The 22,573-nt window shown below is 26.7% G+C and overlaps 1 long non-coding RNA gene across 1 annotated transcript; it reads left to right on the top strand.

Moving 5' to 3' along the window:
* Positions 1-6,930: 6,930 nt before the first annotated feature.
* On the top strand, positions 6,931-13,497 carry LOC129967128 (uncharacterized). The gene is made up of 3 exons (XR_008784349.1): positions 6,931-7,002; positions 9,751-9,973; positions 13,319-13,497. It is a non-coding gene; the product is annotated as an uncharacterized LOC129967128 (long non-coding RNA).
* The last annotated feature ends 9,076 nt before the right edge of the window (positions 13,498-22,573 follow it).

Below are 22,573 nucleotides of genomic sequence, written 5' to 3' on the forward strand. Positions count from 1 at the left end.
TCTTTAGAGCTAATTCTCAGTAGTTGTTTGTAGTTTGGAATTATAATTGCTTATGCCTAAAGTCGGGGAAAATGCTGTTGTGAATTACGGATTTACACCTCAAAACGTCCTTTGTCCATCATATTTGAAAATAAATAAAAGAATTTATAATAAATGGCTATGGTTATATGTATCTCTAGGCAAGTAGATGTTAATTATGGGCATCTTGTAATGTCCAAAAATATTCAGAGAAATTACGTAAAGAACAAATATACATCTTGCTTAAATTTGTATTAAAGTATTGTATTATTTATAATAAAGTATTGTATTTATTTGTATTCTCAAACTTTCAAGAAAAATGTTTGTCTAATTTTTACTGATGTTAAAAATATTTTTATTCGTGATTTACTAGAATATGACATATAATAGCACAGATAACTTATAAAAATAGTACAATGACCAGTGACATAATCTCAGAATTTTAATTAGAGAATCAACGATTCCACTCTGATTTCATCAAACATTTTAATTCCTTTGTGGATTTAACACCCTTTGCATTACTGCTAATATATTTTTCTACTGATACATTTCTGAAATTTATAGAGGGATTCTACCTCAAGTTTCGGTTTATTGATCTGACCAGAATCGGGATGTATGTGCCAATACAGCCGTCGTGCCTCTTCAAATCAAGTTGCATATTTAATTAACCCAAATTTATTAAAAAAGCTGGAAAATTACAATATTAATATTTTTATGTGACAATAAAAGCAAGCCACCTCTTCTACTGTAGCATCCGGTATTATTGGATGGCAGTCGTTGCGATAACATTGAGTCTGCAACTGACTAAATCCTGATAATCATCATCGATCACTTTAAAACTTTTCCCGATGATAATACGCCCCGTCTCGACCCCATACCGATTACCGAATTGGAAGGTTCCCATCCCAATTTTTGGAATGTGTTTGGGTTGGAGTTAGTGCTTTTATATAAAACAAATCTAATATAAAAAATACTTATTTGAAAAAAAAATTATGAAAGAAAAATGAGATATACAATTTTCAGGCTTTGAAAACAATTATAATTTCACACATGCGTTTTAGTAATGATTGCTTCAAATATAATGAATTTCTATCTGCTGAAATTATCGAAATAAAAGAACATTTCTTTCATCAGATAAGTACATGAAGTGAATAGTGACTGCATATTTGTCAGTCAAAAAATTGTAAAATCAACAGGTATTTGCATTGACTATAAGTAAGAAGAAGGTTAATCTGGTAGTAAAAGATATTTGTGAAAATTCTCCTCGTTTTTTAATAATTTGTTGTTAAACAGTATTATGATTGTATTTTCTTTGAATGTATCTTGATGCCTGCCAGTTTCATTGAATTTCCACTCGATAAAACCATCGTTCCATTTTACTCAAAAGATGATAGTGTCATGATGATTTTTAAAATTGTTATCATATATGTAATTGGAAATTATCATTTCGAATAGAAAGGTTATTTGTAGTTCTGAGGGTTTCGAAACTCATGGAATAAACTTTGAGGGATGATATAGCTACGTAAAACATGCATTTTTTTTTTGTATAGAAATGTTTGGTCCGAAGTGATGGATTGAGGCAAAAATATAAAAGATGACACATGAAAATATTTTTTTTTCTATTTGCAAAATTATTGCAATGTGCTTTTTTTTGCAGCAATGCACAAAATTGCAATAACTAACATTAATACGAACCAAGTAACAATGATTGATTAGCAGTGTTATGAGTAAATGGCAATGATCTTTGGCCGTCCTTGTTTACTTGTTAATCAGAGGTTGTGCCCAATTTTATCTAGCTTTGTCCCTATAAAATTAAAAATATCGGTAAAAATTATCAATAGTTCATTCCATGAAAAAATATTGACCTGGCCGTCCACGATCTTATCTTCGGGAAAAACGTCATTTGCAACTGGGTTTTCAAATGTGATGGGAGATTTTACGAATAGTGAAAGGGCAGACAGGCATTTAATATATGGTTCTGCTAATGTGAATTGCAAAGCTTTGAGGAACGTTTTCCGAAAAGGTTGGTTGACAACTTTGTAAAATTGGTTCATTCATCATAAACTCTGAGGGCAAGACTGGAACAAGAGCTGTATGACATCTAAACATCGAAAAAAAAAATCATCTTGAAAAGTGAGGATCTGCCCCATAGAGAGCACGTTGAAAGAGTTTTGGAACATGCATGTTGGTATTTGCATATAGTAAACTCTCTATAAAAATTATCATAATAAAACATGGATAGATGGAGATTTACAATCAGTTGAGAAATTTCTTTGGTAAATTTACAAAAATACTTATTTTTTTTTAGAAACTGGAGAACTATAAATGAAACATGAGCTCAAATTTAGCATATATCCTTATTTAAATATGATGTTATTTTTAGTATAATCTAAGGCTATTTTGGCATACGCTTAAGTTAACACTAAAGTTTAAAAAAAAATTCGTTTTGAAAATACTCTCATATGTTGCCTCTGGGGATACTATAACTAATGTAAAGGTAATCTGTGTTATTCATTAATAAATATGCTTGTTATATATGTTCACTCATAGGTTTATGTTTCTACCCGTTCTTTTGCCTAAAGTTAATGTGATGAATCAATCATCTATGCTAATAGTAAAGATAAATGCATGTGCATGTGTGTGTTGCACTCTATAGAGCACGCCGTTTTGATCTAGACTTACCAATTAGGCACATGTATTTGGAAGGTAGGAATGAACACTTTGGAGCGATTTTTTTTACAAATTTTAGTTAATAAAAAATTAAGAGAAATTTTGGCTTATACTTCTGAAAATATAGCAACATTAATTGTATATCATTTCAAAAATAAAAGAAATTGGTTCTTCAATGATACCAATTCAATAATCGTGCGAATTTCTCTTGGATTTTTTTTAAATATTTAATTTCCAACAATAGGTGATATTTTTGCCATAAAATTCAAACCTTTTTTATTGTTTCGTCCTATATTTTGTAGCGACATTTTCTTTCATTGTTGAAAGCTGAAGAAGAAGGATTGTATTTGATATTTGTATAGTTTTAAAGTCAAATAAAAAAGTAACGTTACAGTATCGCGAAATTTAGAAGACAGATGAAAAAGTAATTAGGTTTTTTAATAGCGCATGATATCATAGGATGTTTCCAAAAGAAAGGTTCATGTACACAATAAACAGGGCATATGTAAGACAATAATATGTAAAACAATACGGCTTTAATGTTTGGCAATAGGATGGAATCATAGACATGAAGTGAATAGTTAAACGATTTAACTAGAATTAAATTTTGTCTATAAGCCTGAAGAATCAACTGATTGCCAAAGGCAACTAATCTCTATTAATAATAAAGGCGAATGTGTGTCAGTTTTTGGCACTCTATGTGCCAAACTGTTTGACCTACATCGGCCATGCTTTTCACATATGTACTTTAAAGCGTGGAAATGTGCATCTTTGAAATGTTTTTGAAGTTTGAATTGATTAAAGATTACTATGCCATGTGGATTTAAGCTTTGCTGATTTTCCTTATGTTATAACTGCAAGTATAATCCAGCACGAAGACGCTCATATAAATCAAAATGAACGGATTATCACAAAAACATAGCTAGGAATTTTGTCTGAGTATTAAGGGCTATCACCGGCCACGGTATAACCCTTCCCGAAAATGCATCTGTAGCATGTACCAACCTAATACGATTTCTATACTCACTAGGCCAGTGTGAACCAACCAAACCACCAGAAGTTCCTCATTCCAATTTTTAAGGTGCCATTGGCTGGGTATTTGTAAGTAGTACTGTGCCAATTTCCGATTTATTGAAAAAAGTCGATATTTTTGAAAAATTCATTTTTCGATGCCAGTTTTCTAAAAATATCGATTTATCGAAATCATGATCATTAATAATAGTTCACGATAAATCGCGATGCAAAAAATAGATATTAAAAATTAATTTACATTTTCGATTTCGTTTTGGTTCCCGGTTAGTGTTTAATTATTTTGTTCTTCGTTCTTATTGTCCTTCATACAGAATTTTCGTTAATATTTCTATAAATATTCTCACATTCTAATATATAAAAATAGTGGTTTTAAGCATGCCATTTTGGAATAAAATGTTTTCTGTTCCCAAACTGAATAATACCCTTGTGGAAAAATGATTGCGGTTATCAGAAGATTGTAGGCTGTCCTTTGTTTAATCGCTAAATATTCCTTTTCAGAAATAAAAGCAAAAAGTATTAATTCAGAATAAATTCATAATTTTATTCTCAGCTTGCTTTTTTCCACTTTAGCGTTAAAATATAATAAAGAAATTCCGTTATACTTCCGCTTTAGCTTGCGGCTCACAATAAATCTCGGTATAATAAATCAATATTCGCAATTAATTTACGTTTTCGATTTCTTTTTGATTACCGGTTAATGTTTAATTTTGTTGCTTTTCATTCTTATTGTCCTTCATACAGAATTTCTGTTAATATTTCTATAAATTCTCTCATATTCTAATATAAAAAAAAATCTTGTTTTAAACTCAATATTATAAATTGTAACATGGAGACATTGCTTTGACATTGACACTCTTTATTACAAGGATTTTAATAAAATTATTTTCTAACTATTTTTATTCAAAAGAAAACAAATATTTTTTATGTAAATTGAAGCTTCCTTTTATTTGGAGTCGTGATAAGAGATGCTATTTATAACTTAGAATAGCTATAAATAAATAATGATATCACGATATATCCAAAACTATCGATATGTGTTAGACGATATATCGCGATGATGAATCTCCACCATCGGCCAGCCTTGCTTATATATGAATAAGGATAAAAAATTAGTGGAATATATAACCTAATGAAGTAAACGGTGCCAGGATTCTAAAATAATATGTTATAAGTCAATCAATTTGAAATATAAATAAATTTTTCTGATAAAACTATAAAAATAAAGTTTCAGAAAATATTTTAGTGAAATTTTTAACAAATATTAATCCCAACAAATCAACTGGTCGCCAAAGGAGGCTAGTTTTTAATTGCAATCATTAAAGTAATTAATTTGTTGTTATTAACATTATTAACAAAATCCAGTAAAAAGTATTCATCAACTAATCAGATAGGTCAATTATTAATGATTGCTGATAAATTTCATTAAAATCATAGATCAATCATTACTAGCCGTGGGTTTTATTCTTTTCAATCGATTAATCACAAATATCGTAATACTTGCACTTTTTTTTATTTTGAAAAATTTATATAAACTCAAACTTAATATTTTCATTTGTTGCATCTAATGTGTTTGAATGAAAAGTACAATACAATACTCTACTTTGGCAGCCAACTCTTTCATCCAGGATAATGTCTATCCTGATTATTAAACTAATAATATAAAGTGCAATTATTTAAAATTTCACCTTTTTTTTTTAACAAAACATGAAAAATAAGAATTTAATGGAATCATACTATTACAAATTATTGATGGGTGCAGATTCAAATGTGTATATACTTCTATGAAATAAAAAAAGGAAGTAAAAATTCTACTTCAAAGTTAATATCCAAAAACAAGTAATATCTTATTTTAATTCAACACTGAAAAAACAAACAAAAAACGCTTGATTGAATGCTTAGAAGAAACAATAAAATTAGTTTGAATTTTTTCTTTACAATGATTACGTTGTTAAAAATTTAAAATAAAATGAAATTTTTAAAAATTCAAATTAAAAAATATTGTATGGAAATAAAATATTATATATTAAAAAGGAAATATTTTGTGTTTTAAGATAAAATAAAATATCCTTTTTATGAGATAATATTTTAAGAAAACATTTTGAAAACACTAAAAACCTATTTAATTTGTAGTTAACATGTGTTTTATTTAACTTATGGGTTTTAAAAGTCGAAAGTTATAGATCTACTTCTTGTCTTGAAAAGCGCATATGCCAAATTTCATCCAGACCCCCCCCCAAAAAAAAAACTATACATTTATTCGAGAGTTTAATAAATTTTAAATGTAAATAATATGAATAAAAAAACATTGATAAATTTAGTATCCAAGATAACAAAGCTCAGAAAACAGCGATTTGCTTTATAAAATAGAAATAGAAAAAAAAAAAAAAAAAACTGAGAAATGCGAAATTGAATTAAAACTTTACTTGTCGAGTGCAAGTAAGAAAGCTAAAACTGTTAATTTTATTTAAAATAAAGTTAATAAACTTAATGGAAATGTTAACTCCTACAATTACGGTTTGTTAATTTATTTTCAAACATTTCCATACTTATTTATATAAATTAACTTCTATTGTTCTAATTTCTTAATAATTAACTTCTATTTAAAGTAATATAATGTTGCAATACAATATACTTATTTCCTTTTGTGACATCTTACTCCAAGTCTAAAAGTTTTAAAATATCCAGTCGATACAAGACTGACATAATTAGAGACAAATTTAAAAATAAAAAAAACGGAAGAATTAATATTTCCGTAATTGTTGCATATCTATTTCCTTTTACTTCAAATTTTATAGACTAGATTCTTTGTTATCACTCCTGTTTCCAAACATAGTTTATTTCCTTCTGATGATATCTATAAACTGATAATACATTATATTCACCGTGAAAGGAAAAAGTTAGTACATTCGTTAAAATTTGTAACTGGATTGATAAACATTCAGGAGGGAATGCATTACGGTTTCCAAAAATAAGGAAACGTTTTTCTAAATTCCATTATATTTTCGTGTGACGATGTTTTTGTTTGACAACTTCGCGTGTCATGCTAAAAGTTGTTTGTCTGGTGTCTAATATGCCATGAAAGATAAAAGTTTTTTTCTTTCTTTTTTTTTGTGAAAAAAAAGGAAACCAAGTAAATTAAATTTATTTTTCCACGTGTGTTGAAGGAATCGTATACTAAATTACAGGATGTAGGATTGGTATATTAGGTCGAGAGCTGCCATCGGAATCATTATTTCAAACCGTGTGGTTTTGCAGATACAAGCTTCATTTTCTCTCTCTGAGGTAAGTCGCTTTGTTGTATTGCTCTGATTTTATTTGAAATCTTTCTAGATCTTTCTTTTTCATACATGACGTACAGAAAGAGAAACTATTGCGATTGTCAAAAAGTTCGAATTCAAGACTTCAATAAATGTCTACATTTTGCTTTTTTTTTTCTTTGTCCAGAAACGATTTTCAGTACTATCTCTGTCTGTTTCTCTATAAATACGAAAAAGGAATAACGCTATAATCTGTCCGAGTAAAAGTTTTTATTGAGTTTCCACAACAGAATTATAGATTCAAATGAAGTTTTGACTAAATCTTAAGAACAAGGTACAAGTAATTAGAAAATACAAAAGTTTTATAGGCCCTTCAAAAAACTCCCCACTTTTATGAATAGCTATAAAAACTCATACTGAACGTCTTTTAAGTATGCATAAAAATTGCCAAAATTTACATTTTTTGCTGAAAATATCCCTATTTCCCCCCAAAAAATTCAACTTTAGCGAGTGCACCTTATTTTCTAGTTGAACGAAGCTATGATTTTAAAATTATATATTTCTGAGTTTAGTTATACAGTTTTTGATATTTACAAAGTTTTCTTTTGAGAAACGTGCATTTTTCAATGGAAGAATTTGAAATACAGCTTTAAATATTTTTTCTTTCTTCAATTTTAGAGGAATGCGTTGCATAAATTTCAGCAGTTCTTTTCCATATGATAATTTATTTGTACTAGGTTTTATGAGGAATTCCCTTACTTTTATTTGTTTTTAGAGTAGGAATATATTTTATGATTTCATATTGGTTAAGGATAGTTTATTTTATTTTTGAATTGTTGCAGTGAAATCATATTCTAGAATGACGTGTTGTAAGAATTTCTTCTTCCATCTTTTAGAGCTAAATGGAGTTCAAGATTGATTTTTTATTTTTTTGTTTGATGATGTCCAATTTTTTTTTTTTTTTTTTGAATTTTAGGATTCGTGTTAAAATGAAGCTCCGTTATCTGAGAATTTTCTCTAGTTCTCAAATAGAGATAAAGTGAAACAGTTTTTTAGAATGCTGTGCTATACGAGATATACTTCAGACTTCCATAAATACCATAAATTATCTATTCTATATATCATTTTATTTGACTCTTTTCCTTGTTTATATTCCAATTCTTTCTCTAAGATAAGTTCTATTCATGAAGTTCTTAACCTTTCTGTTTATAGGTATAATTATCATGTAATCTCATATAATTGCTTATGAGATATAAATTGCTAATGTAAAATTTGTTGCAATCTTTCTTTGAGATATGCATTTTAATGTCAAGAAAAAAATTCCGACATTCTAAATTTTTCGTATTTATAAAAAATTTTCGTTTTAGAATATAAATATGTAACAAACATTATCAAAAATAAATATCTCAAATACAATTTATATTTTTTCCATTATATCATTTACAACATCGAGTCATTTTTTATTTAGCTTTTAATGGACGTTAAAATATATTTATAAATGTGAAATTGAGTTTAATTAAAAAGTTTCTGAAAAATATGATGTGATTAAAGGGTCAGCATGTTTTAAAAATAATTTATAAGCAACTTTAAATGTTTAATTCAATTATAACAACATACATGATGCGAATACATATCTGAAATTCAGTAAGAATTTATTTTATTTCTTTAACTTGTTTACTCATCTATACGGACTTATCTAATCTTATTTACATTTACATTACTTACATTTTGTCTAATTCTTATGATAATCATTCCTTATATTATCCTAATGATATTCTTATATTATTCTTATGATAAGACATATTATCTAACATGAAAACGTAAGAAAATTGACAATTTTTGTCATTACACTGGTTTCTAGGTGACAGTTTGAGACACCATTTTTGACAAATCTTGGACAAGGACTACATACACGGTGAGAGCTGTTACAACGCCACCTGGTGGCAAGAAATGATATTAGTGTTATCTCAAAGTTACAGAAAATATGTCTGGTACGAAATTGTACAGCGTCTACGACTTAATATCAACAAACACCTTGAAAGCAATAATACTAAAAACAAACCATGCAAAACGCGCATTTGTTGAATTGCAATTCTCCTAAGATGTGACGTATCAACTCTCACCACAGAAGAATAGATCACTTTTTGGACAATAAACGTCGATCCTATGAATAGGACATTTCGAGCGCAGAAAATAAAAGCATCTACTGACAGCTTATCGTTCTATTTTATTTCTATTGGTTTTCTGGAGTAAGAATGTTGAAAATCTCCAACAAACAAATACGAGTTTTGTTCTTAACATTATTGTGTTTAAAAAATTTTTTAACTCCTACCATGGACTGTTTGGGAACAGGGCAAACATAGGAGAGAGTTCAAACGTCCATAGTTGTGGCACAATAATTTCTATGTCAAATAACTCCACTAAAAAATGTATTGAAAGGCTAATACTTTAAAGCCCTAATCAAAGATTGAACTAAAGCTGCTCTGATTGTTTTCTGTTTTACATTATCAGAGAAAAAATATATATAATACATAGATTTATTAAGGGATTTTAAGGCATCGAGCCAGATTAAAATCATTGACATATCTCTCTTATAAATCTAATTTTACGTGCAGTATATAATTGATAGCTTTGTTTTTGTTCAAAAAAATTATAAAAGATTAGAATTTTTAAATTATAATTTGTTGAAATTGAATTAATAATTATTTTTTTTAATTTAAGATTTCAAAGATTGTCAGAAAAGAATAATTGTGGCATTTGTTCTTTTAATTAGATATATTTTCCATCAACTGAAAACATGAAGGTCACTGTGGCAACATTCTTTGTCGTGTTCGTCCTTACCACTCTTCTGCTGTTCTCTTCATCGGATGCTATGCACATGGGCGGCTTGATGGGCGGTGGCGGAGGAAATGCCGTCTCAGAGATTCTAGTCGCCGGAATCATCGCCAAACTGCTCTCAGAGCACCATAAGGGCGGATGCCACTCTTAAGGCGAAGGTGAGAGAATAAATCTTTTTTTCTCTGCATTTACTATAATTTCAGACTTTTAGAAGAGGCAACTAAGAGTTTCAGAATAAGAAAAATCACAAAAATATACTATATAGCTTTGTTTAACAATCATTGAAATGTCTTATTTGTATGTGATAATATTTGGTGTTAGTTTTCCATATAGATATTTTGTTTTGCCTAGAATGCAATTTCAAGCTGTTTTGTAGCTTAATAGATATTGTGAGAATTGTACGCCTCAAAAATAATTAGGATTTCTTTTTTTTGTGATGAGCTTTATATATGGTACTATTCAAACTAAAGAAAAATAATATACAACTTTTGGTATTTGATTTCAGTTTAGAGGTATATATTTTTAGCATTTGATTTTTGTCATCTGCGTATGAGTGAGTTGAAAGATCTCCAACTATTTAGGAGTATAAGATTTCATTAACAAGATAAGCTAAAATAAAAAAAAAATATCACAATCACTCAGGCACTACTGCTTTTTCTAAGAACAGAAAAAAAATTTAATCTACTACATAATTGGCTAATTGGCAATATAAGAAAGGAACAAATATTCCAATAAATTAATTCAAAAGTTAAGCATTGAATAGAAATAAAAATATGCGATTATAAAAAAAAATGTGTAGTACCTACTGTATTATATTTTGTTATTTGTTTATTGGAAAATAATATGATAGAATTTACGGTAATTTAATTTTTTTTTAATATTTGTTCAAAATAGAGCCTTAAATTTATATTCCACCCATATTTTATATCAAATACATTTGAAAATAGCTATAACAAAAAACTTAGTCAGTTCGGGAAAAAAAAATTTCGGACGTTTATTTGATATATTTGTTCTAGATGGAGTGCAACAGTCACTCCATATTCATTTCACTAAATTTATTGAAATTATAAAGAAAAAAATATAAATTCTCCAAGCTTCCGAATCCCTAAAAATAATTCTTTAATTCATCTTTCATTGAATAAAATATTTCAATGATAATTATTGAATTGCTTGATAATCGTTGTCCGAATTCAAATCATGTACTCTTAGAGCTGTTAAGGCATTAATTAGTAAAAGGCTGCATCTAAAGAAAGATTAAAATGCTGTGAAAAATTTAAAATACTGTGAAATTATGTCTTATTATCAGGAAAAGGAGATAATTAATTGTTTTTGTCAATGATGACAACAAAATTATTTGATTCATTATTAGATTAATCGATATTCTACATGATAACTTAATGCTGTAGAATATAGAAGATGTCAAAATTTTAAAGGTGAGAATTAGAAGACAAACTTAATGCCAATATTCCAAATATTTAGAAAGAATTAACAATAATATGCTTCGAAATTTCTTTCGAATATTTAAAATATAAATACATGGAATACATTTCTTTGGTTTATAGTTAAATAAGAATAAATAGAAGAAATGTCTAATTTTTTTTCTTTTTCTTTTTTTTGGAATGTTTGATATCTTTTATATTAATATAAAGTAATTAATGAAGCTTTATGAAATATTTTTAAAAGGATAATGATATATATATTACCAACAAAATTTGAATTCCAGCATTTTTTAGAATACTTTAATAAACAAAGCGTGAAGCGATTAATATTTCTCATATTTCCTGGCTGTTTTTTAAAATTCTAAGTGACAAGTTGATAAAGTTTCAAATGTATCACCTATTATATTTTATGTGAGATAAAATTTTGTATAATTCGAAATAAAATTATTTCCATTCTTGATGCAACAAATACGGTCATAATTCATTTTTTTCATTAATAAAATAATTATAAACTTTGTTTTGTTTAATTTTCATTTTCTTTCATGTATATTGAAAAGAATATTTTTAATAGCACTCTATTAATATTGTTTTTTTAATAACAACTGCATTTTTATAGAATATATGCCTTTCAAATGTAAACCGTATTGTGACTTTTTTCATACCATAGCTAGATTGCATTTGTGGAATTCCCGGAGAAAATATATAACATTTTCAAATAATTCTAATGTTTCTTGCTTTGCCTAAAAATTCCTAACTATTCTATAGAATATCGGCAATTCATACATTGTTTTTAAATTGTAATATTATGATATAACTGATATTTGGAAAATTATCGGTTAAGTCAGAAGAAGTTTAAGGATACAATTTCTAAAATAATTTTGTATGCACAAGGTTAGGACATAATACGCTCCTGAGGATATTATAAATTGACGTTTTCCGTAAAAGTCATTAGTTTTGAATTTTTATAACCTGGGTTAATGTATTTTTAAATTCAACCCATTTGAAAACTACATTTGCATCAGCTGGTGCTCTCGTGATATATGTAAAGTGCCCCAAATCAATTCAGATTTAGACTTCATTCTTCATTTCGTAAAAGAAAAAGGAACTTAGCTTAACGAGCAACGAAAAATGAACTTAGAACTTAGTCACAACATAGCTTAATACAATGTGAAGTTAAATGAAATGCTATGTTCAGTAACATTTACTAACGCTAATGTTATTTGAATTTATTCAACTCTCTGCATCAGCGTTTTCATGTACAAATATGGAACGTTGGTGAAAAATCTATTCATGAAGTTACGAATATAGCGTGCTTTTTTGTTTCTTTCAATTTTGTACAGATTCTCTGATTGTATAAATATATATTAAAACATGTTCTCTTTCAAACATAAATAAAAAAAAAATCTTTATTACAGAAAGAAACACAAAATTCAGATAACTTTATGATGGTAGTGTAACATAATGCATGTATAACATAACAAAACATTAAATTTAAAAGCTACAAATAAGTAACGAAGTTTTCATTCGTAGATTTCTTTTCGTTCTAAAAATCTACAAAAGAAGATGAAACCAAGAAAAGCAATCATCAGTTGAATGCACCAAAATTAAATAATATTATGAGCCAATAATATAAATTATATGTGAAATATGAATATTTAAACTATAGAAGTTCCGCCATACGAATAAAATATAGTTATTTATTTCAACAGATTATATATATATATATATATATATATCCAAATTGATTTTCAAATTTTTTTAGTTTTTTTTTATTAAATAAAACATGGGAATAAATAAGCTAGGAACATTTCAAAAATTCAAAGATAAAAAGTTGTATTATAAAGCCAATAATACTATAAATATCTACAATCCAATTCAAAAAGTACTTTTATAGTTACCAATAAACATTTTATATTAGAGAGAGCTATGAATATTAAATTGAGATAACAGATATTCCAGGATATTCTGTTTCGTCAATAGATATAAATTTGAAATCATTTTGTTTTGTATTTTTTTAAACAATACAATTTTGCATGTTGACTAGTGTTATTTGTTTCTTTGCAGTTCCTTTGCATAAATTGCTTCCTTCAACAAATCTTCTTGCTCAATCTCTTGCAATCATTGGTTTGGAAGCTCTCTTTTTTTCCCCCTTCATATTTGTATATCTTGTAAATAGCAACTCTTGTACCATATTTTGTATCATATTTTTGAAACATTTAATAAAGTAATACTTCTCTACATTATGTCTGTCTTTTCATTAATCAATAAAAAGTTCGCATTCTTCAAATTTCATAGTTGTGGATATCTAATATCTATCTACTTTTATTCAAGAATAAACAAATTTCAGCAAATAGAGAAAGAATAGATGGTTTTAGAATACAAAGTCTTCGCTTGATGATGGATTCAGTTATTCGGTGGTGTAATTTTCTTTTCACAAGGACATGGGGAAAATATTAAAGTTACATGAAGGAATAACGAGCTGTTTTGAGGATCTGAATGAATTTTCCACAAAATCCTTTCGATAACTCGATCTACTTGACAGGTAAATTTTCATTTTTACTATCGCTTAATGTTGGCTTATTGCCTCAACATCTCTCTCAAGAACTTGTTTCTGTTTTTGAGTTATTAGGAGACATAATATTGCTGTACCATAAAGTGTTTATTTTTTCCTTTCGTTCCAGATAGTCGAATGCTAAAAAAAAAAAAAAATATAAGGGTTTTTTTTTTTTTTTTTTTTTGCTTTTATGGTCAAATCAGGGTATAGCCCTCTGTGCTCCTTCGGCAATGAAATAAAACACCACTAAATAAAATCTTTCATTTAACTTCGGCACCTCTTATGTAAAATAGAATTGCATTGTTTAGATAGATTTGTATAAGTAATGAAAATGTGTCATATGCAATGTTATCATTTGATGCAAAATTTTCTGAATTGCATTTTTATTCGAATTTTTTGTTAGACCCAAATATATCCATGTATTTGTCTATAGTAGAAAATGCAAATCAATCAATAAATATGTCCGTAAAAATCAGGTATAAAAATCAACTTGCCATGCAAATATGATTTTTTTTTAATTTCCTGTGTTTTAAGAAGGGCGAAAAGCGTAAATAAATATGAGATTTTATTTTAGGTGACTTGCGAAGTACTTTTATGATCGGAATTTGCCATCTTCAATAAAATGAAGTCAATCATTCACTAGAAAGAGCAATGAAAAAAACTTTTAGATTATTTCATACCATACTGAATATGAATTTTTAATATTTTTTATTTTATTTATTCACAATAATTTTGATAGTGTATACACAATTTTATTCCACAATTAAAAAAATTTCAGCATTAAAAAATGGAGCTATTTTTACTCAAATATGTACAATAATCTTAACTGTGCAAATTAAAAATTTCTGTTCTCTTTACAAACTATATCTAAAATTTAATTAAAGATTTAAAAGGATAAATTTGGTATTTTTCTCTTATTTTATTTGACTTGTTTCATGTTTGCAAAAGTTGTCCATGTCCGCTTTTTTTTTTTTTTTGTCATTTATATGTCATTTCGCGAATTTTTTAAAATTCGTTTTGGTGTTATTGATGATATATTTTGAAATATTTTACTGCCCTTTGAATTTATTTATAACTTATTTTCTTAATTAAAGGATAAATTTAATAAAACTTTGATAACACTTAGTGCCTAATGGTAGCGATTTGAAAAAAGAAATGAGTTGAAAATTCTATAATAATGGGATTTTCTAAATCAGTATCTTCCAAATGGAGGAATCAAATGGAATCCCCAGAAATTATTTAATACCAAATTTTTAAATTTAACGAAAACATTTTATCCTTCAAAGACTTGGTGTTATAAATTTCCCATCACCTCTCTTTTGTTTATGACAGTTTTTTGGGTTTTGCATCACATAAGATGGATTTTATTTTTTAATCAAATTAAATAACGGAATTTAAATAATTAAAAAATAACGGAATAAAAAAATGATTTTTACATTCATATAAATAAAGTATATATTCTTCAGAAATTTAAATTATTCTTAAGATTGTTCTTATATGTAAAATAAGTCAATAAAAATCACAATGTTTGAAATTCTGGTAAAACCCTTTTCAACAATAAACAATTTACACACTTAATGACATTTTTAATGATTAATTAGGTTTTTTTTTCTATTTTTCAAACAATATTATTATTTCCAATTTCAAAAGAATTCAGGGACGTTTTAAATCTTTCAGGGGCCTGAGGTAATGCCAATCTCGAAGCTTCTTTTCCCCTCCAAATTTTTTATGAATTTAATTTAATTTTTATTCAGCAATTTTAAGCAGCAAATTTTGAAAAACTGCTGTCTCAAGTCAGTTTGTAAAAAGTCCATTTTAACATTTTACATATAAAAAAAAAGTGCACAGCTAAAACGTAAAATTAACTTTAAGCAAAATATAAAAAACAAAAGACAACTTCCTTTAACACACTCTAAATAATATTATAAAAGGAGGGGACAATTTTTTAAAGCTAAAAAGCTTGAAACTTTTTAGAATTTTAAAATATCACAATGAATAACTTGTAAATGGTAATTAGGAATGTTACTAGAATAAAGTTCCAAATTAATTTAATCAATATTTGATTTTGACTTGAATAAATTTGATTGCACGGTCCTCTGTCATTCAATGAAAGTATAAAACGAAATAACTTTCTAAAACTGCTAAAACGTTTCAAGAGCTGAGAGGCTTCTTACCAATTGCCAACTTTGCCTATTTAATAATCCTGCTCTACCCCCCACCGCATGATTAGAATTATTTAAATTATTTTTAAAATTTATTATTATTAAAATCATTGTTAAAATTTAGTCTCTTTGGACTATTGACGTTACAGCTCTCGTACTGTAGATTCAAATTTCTTGGGAATTTAATTATATTTATTAGAAATGAGTTTGATGGCACTCTTCGATGTGCCCATTGATTCAGACGTTCTTAATCAATTCTTTTTGAAAACAATGTGCATGTTGCAGACATTTTGCTATGGAAAAAGTCTGGTTATCTCACAATGAGCCCTTAGTTTGCAGAAATCCAGCCGAGATTAATGTAAGATTTCAAGAGCAAATTAATTTAGAACATTAGTTTCATTATTAAAAGAAATAAAGACAGAATTCTGCTATTGGATTGCAGGAGAAATATTTGCTGTAACATTAAAAAAGTTTTTAAAGAGATGTTTTATTTCCTCTTAATTATATGAGCGAACATTCACTTTTATTTCTGTAACTTACTTTGAACCATAATATGCTTAACATTTAATAAGTATCTCAAAATTTTTTACATTTAAAATTATTCAAAAATTAGTGTAGTATATTCAGACTTTAATCTAAAAATTTTTAATTCGCAAAATAAGATTTTCTCCCAAGAAAAAAGTGAATGTCTATATAGTGAATGAATAAAAGTGCAGGAATATATGCATCTCTCAATCCGTTTTATAGACCATTGTATGTAAAGATACTAAATTTAGCACAAACATATTTGGGTGAAAGAAATATGCAATTCAGTGCAACTAAAAGTATTAACACAAAAAAGAATGTTATCTCTAACTTAAATTATCTTTAAAAAAATTCATTAATTTTATTGGTTTATTAGTCTTTATGTTGCTTATTTTATTCTGTTAAAAATATGTGTATAGGTCTTAGATAGCCTGTATGTTTTCTAGTCAAGATTTTTTGTTTCTGTTATGAAAAAATATAATTTTCATGTAAACATAAATACTAAATTTTTAAATTTGAGATATGATATATTTTTATAACTATATTAGATTTTTTAAGTTATTTATGTTAAGTAGAAGTTTAAATTTTTTCAGTATCATTTCAAACACATTTCAAAGTAGTTCTCTGTTAACATGATACGATTTTTTATGACACCATCTATATTTTTTTTCAATCAAAAACCATTCTCAATGATTATTTAATTTTCAATCAATCGTTGAATTAATTCAAATAATATCATTACTAGCAAGTATATATATCTATAATATTGGTAATCAAATATTTCATAACTCAAATAATTCTAAAATTTTATTACCAGGAAATGTAAGGTAAAACATGTAACACATTCTTAACATTTAACTACAGTATTCGTTAAAAACTTTATGTTTACTTTAAATCTGACCTTAAAATAGCTTTTTTTTAAAATTTGTAATGCCTTAAGCTTTCATTTTTGTTGCATAAAAATGCTCTTGAAATTTTTTTCAGATGCTCCGTAGTTTTCAATAATGCTGATTTTTTTAGAAAATTATTTGTAGAAAATGTACTTAGAAGTAGTTCTAAAATTTAATTTAATTTAAAAGGGCATGATAACATTTTAGAATTTTTCTATGACTAGATTGAAATACTTGTTTCTAAAATTACACTTGTAAATTACGATAAAATTATTTTAAAAATTGTTTTAGTTAAGTTATTTTTATTATTTTATAGTTATAAAGCTAATAAACATTAATTTGTTTTCACTTAAATTGATAATTTCCAAGATTTTTTTACTTTGCATGATAAGTAATATGAATGGCTTATCCGTAAAAGCATTTTTTATGATAGTTCATTCGAGAAATAAGTACATATTTCTGGTTTCTACTTGGGCTGCCATCTATCGCGCGTTTGAAGATATATTCTGTTTTTTGAAAAAGAAGTAGATATAGAAAAAAAACATTTGGCAAGTAAAATATGTTGTTGTTATTGTTGTTATTTCTGATGACCCTTGCTATGGACAAGGTCGCTAGTAAAATATTGATCCCTGTGTTGGAAAATATAGCCTATATTTCAAAATAATTTTTATTCGAATTAATTTTATATACTTAAAAGTAAATGCGATTTTATCTAAGCAAAATAAGTTTACTAACGTTATCCATAATTTAAAAATATGAAATACTGGATTTAGGATTTTTCACTGGAATTAGAATTGAAACTATATTTATAATTTTTTCCCCTTTACAATGCAACAATATCGGTTTTCCTTTTTTGTTCAAAAGAACTTATTTCTTAAATAAGAAAATAATTCATTTTACTTTATAGAATATAAAATGTTTCTCGTGGTATAAATATTTGATTTTATTATGCGATTTTTTAACCTTCATATGCTATTTAACTTTTATTGCTAGATGCAAACACGGCATTTTATTTAATTTATTGGAATATTATCAATATTTTTGAAAATATGTTTCTAAAATTCCAAAAGGGAGGGAAAAAATTAATAATAATAAATTTTGAAAATGTGTTTCTAATAAAAAGTGGGTAAAACAAATTTGGTCTGTAATCTTATCAGACTCCATATAAGTTAGTAGAGACCTCTAACAAGAGAAATTAAATTTAAAATTACATGCTAACAGATTTAAAAAGCGACAAATATTGCAAACCATCATTTTATTTTCCAAAATTCAATTTATAATTTTTAAAAGAAACAAAATTTTGATTTTTAAGGAGTTACATTTCGGATGGATCGATAAAAAACGATTCCAAATTTATATGTGCAGAACTTAAAATATACCTTGTGTAAAGCACGTCACATTATGCGGTTGTTTTTACTTTATCATTCTCCACAAGCAACTGATATTTGAAAATGTTTCTAAAAAACGGTAAGCTCATCTTAATCCAATTTCGGGTTCAAAATCTTATGTCCTTTGAAATTCGATTCAAAATCAATGTGCAAAAACGTTATGCTTATTTTAATTATAAAAACCTTTCAAACTTAATGCATTTGCAATTGAAAAAATATCTGACCAATTTTAGAATTATTTTGAGGAAGTGTGGATATGAAATTTAATTCTTCTTTTGTAAAAGCGGATTTAAATTAACTCTGTTTTAAAAAACATTTTTTTGGGCTCAGTATATATTTAATTTAATATTTCTTTTTTACAAATAATAATAACTTCTGCATACATCTGTCTAAATCATATGCATTCAAATTTTAAGGTTATCTAAAATCTATCCATTTGAACCTGAGCGCGTAGGTTCAAATAAAAAAAAATTTCTTGACGGAGATTTAGAAAGCATTTTTAAATTGTTCTCTAAATTAGTTATTATGCAAAGCGCTTTTATATAATTTATTTTGATTAAGCCTTCTATATGGGAAGCGGTTATTTTGCTTTTATTGTTAAAAACCAGACACAAAGATAAAAATGTATGGCAAAAATAACTTCCACGTGTAAAGTTTATTTCGTAATTTATCCTTTTCACTCTAATGTAGCAAAATTATTTTAATAAAAGTTTGAAACTAAATTATTTCCCAAAAATTTATTTTATTTCAATGTAAAGAGATTATTAAAATTTCAAAACATATGTTTTTGGAAGAGTTTTTAGGCTATTTGAATTCATTACTCTTTTTGAGAAAAATGGGAAATGTTCCTTAAACTTCTGATAAATTTTATTTTTACTTCTAGAAAGGTTGAATTAAAATAATATTTCCATTTAGTTCGACTCAAATTTACACAGATTTAATAAAGAAAAACGCTATTTAATGAATAAATTGTTAAATAATTAGTACTGAAAAAATATTGGATTTTTTAATAAACTCAATTAAATTTGGGTGAAAAAATTCTCAAATAAATCAATAACATATGAAAATAATAAACTGCTTTGAAATCTAGTTTTTGTTTCTTATATTTATATAGTATATGCATACATGCAGCATGTAAACATTATAATACAAACTTTTATACAAATGCAATCGAGAGAAAGTTATACAAATGAATTGAATTTTGAAATAAAAAATATGTTTTCTAAAAAATGAAAAAAAAAATGTATTTTCATTCTAAAAGTTACTTTTAAATAAATTTTTGATAATTAATTTAAGAGCTTTCATTTTTTTAAGCATTCATAATCTACATTTCATAATCGATGAGATATCCCCTATTTTATGATGCTAAAATCTAAGACAAGATTAAATCTATTTTATTAGGATAAGAATCATTCCAATTTCCTTAAAATATATAAAGGTATTCTTTCAAAAAATATGAAGTATGAAATAATCTGTACTATGAAACACTATGACCGCCATTCTCAACAAACCAGCTAATATGTGCCAGTCGTGCTCTAGGAAAGAGCAGCAGAACTAGAGAAGTGTAACCAACCGAACACAGAAACAATACATTCCCATTAAAACAATAACTCCACTTCCTCCAGCATATCCTGTTTAAAATAAGCATGACTGCAGTTCTTGAATTTAACGTTTAAGGAAAATCCTGTTTATTCCAAAAGAAAGTATTTTCTCTGGGAATTGTTCTGAAAGGGCTAAAATAGTAGTCATTACTGGTGTCAACCTCAAACCACGATTGATAAATTACTACTTTAAAAGCAGAAATGAAAAGATAAAGTTAAATGGATTGACTGACGCCACTGTTCAATTGCCGGTGTCTGTAGAATTGCTTCGCTGATCAGAAAATAAGGCAGTTACTCGTTAAAAATAAGTTTTCAATCAACTCTGAATTATTACAGTTTCGTTACATTGTACATTAAAATATATTGCCTTAGTCAAAGAGTTTGATCTTAATTTGTAATTAATTTGAATTTATGAATTTCTATGTCCAAAAAAAATGATTTTCAGAAATGTTTATGTACATTCCATGGTGAAATTGTAATTCAATAATGTAAAGAAAAGATGATGTACATTAGTAAACTTGGTTTAGCACATCAGAAAGTGATACGGCTTTTTTTAAAAATATATTCCAATATTCAAAGATCTGCTACAATGTTTATAACTAACAATAAAGATATTTTGATTTTTAAGATAACAGTAAAAGTTGCGCACAGTTTTGATTCCTGCGTTTATTTGTCATTGCCAAGAAAAATGTTAAGTAACATTTTAGCTATGCCGTTTAGTTAAATGTGTAGCATACAAAGAATTATCAAAATTTCAAAACAACAAAAATGTTGCCACTGGTGGAAAAGAAAATTTTACATTTCTTTAATAAAAATTTAGAATGATGGAAATTTTGTTGTTTACGACAAATTTACAAATTCACTTTTCTTTTCAGTAGAAAAGGTCACGCAGTGCGATTTGGAGAATCGCTTGTTATTACTACAGGTTAGCTCAGTTGCAAGTCATTGCCAAATGCAGAAGCAAACTCATAAAATGAAAAGTCAAGAGATTTCAAAATAAGAAGCAAAATCGAAATAAAAAAATTGCAATTTTATATTTCTATGTAAATATTTAGGACGAATTTCTGAATAAAAGCTAAAATTATATAAACAGCATTATTGTTTGCGTATAATAAACCTCTATTTTCTAGACTTAGTTTTAAAAAGCTGTTATGGTTACTGAAACAAACTATAATAATAATAAAGTGATCTCACTGTATAAATAAAGGAAAAATTTTCTGTTATAATCATCATATGCTATAAAACAAAATAAATAATCATCATCTCTTTATTTATATTTTGAATCACATACCTTTAATCCACATAAAAAGCTATAATTGTTCAATAATTGATATTTATGAAAGCCAATAAAATCAAAGAAAAAATCTATATGTCGGTGATCGGTTAGTAATTAGGCCCTTTTTTTTTCCTATCCCATTTTAAACGAAATAATACAAATGAGTTTTAAAGATCTTTGATAAAATTAAATGATTGGAAGAAATATTGGTTACATTAATTTGTTTAATAAACTTGCAATTCGTTTTATTTTAACATACACAGATCAGAAATATACTTCAAGAACTAAAAGATTGCAATGAGTAAAGAAGGAAGATATATGATTATATTTGCAATTAATTAAGTATTTCTTTAAATAAATCTTTCGAAATTTTACCATATGCATTTAAAAATATTTATCACGATTATTTAAATTAAGAGATTTTATAAGCAGTGCTTCTTAAGAAATGTACTAAACCATGTATTTAAAGACGATAAACAATTTTTTCAAGAACTTCCGTTTTAGTAGAAATGCTTCATTTCCATAAAACCCTTAGATGACAGTTTTTTATGCTTCAACGAAATTTTGCCGGATATTCCAAAGCATATTTATGCACGCTTGATGGAATTGAAAGAAGTTTCCTCATATTACATCAGTTAAGACAAGGCACTTTTGAATCAATTTTAAAGTCCTTTATTACTGAGAAGTGGTTATTAAACTAATTAATTTTTTGCTTCACTTTCTGCTGACTAAAATTAAACAGTCACTCAAAGTAGGAATTTATGTTAAGAAATTAGCACATTTTAACTGTTCTTCTAATAATGTGACTAGTGAAAAAACACAGTAACATTTGTAATCTTCAAAGCTTTTGAATTCTGTTATACTCGGAGCAGCAAAGTCAACAACTTGGTTTTTGTGTTAAAAAAAATCTGACTTAAATATAA

This window comes from Argiope bruennichi, chromosome 4, assembly GCF_947563725.1.
Source record: "Argiope bruennichi chromosome 4, qqArgBrue1.1, whole genome shotgun sequence".
Classification (NCBI taxonomy): Eukaryota; Metazoa; Arthropoda; class Arachnida; order Araneae; family Araneidae; genus Argiope; species Argiope bruennichi.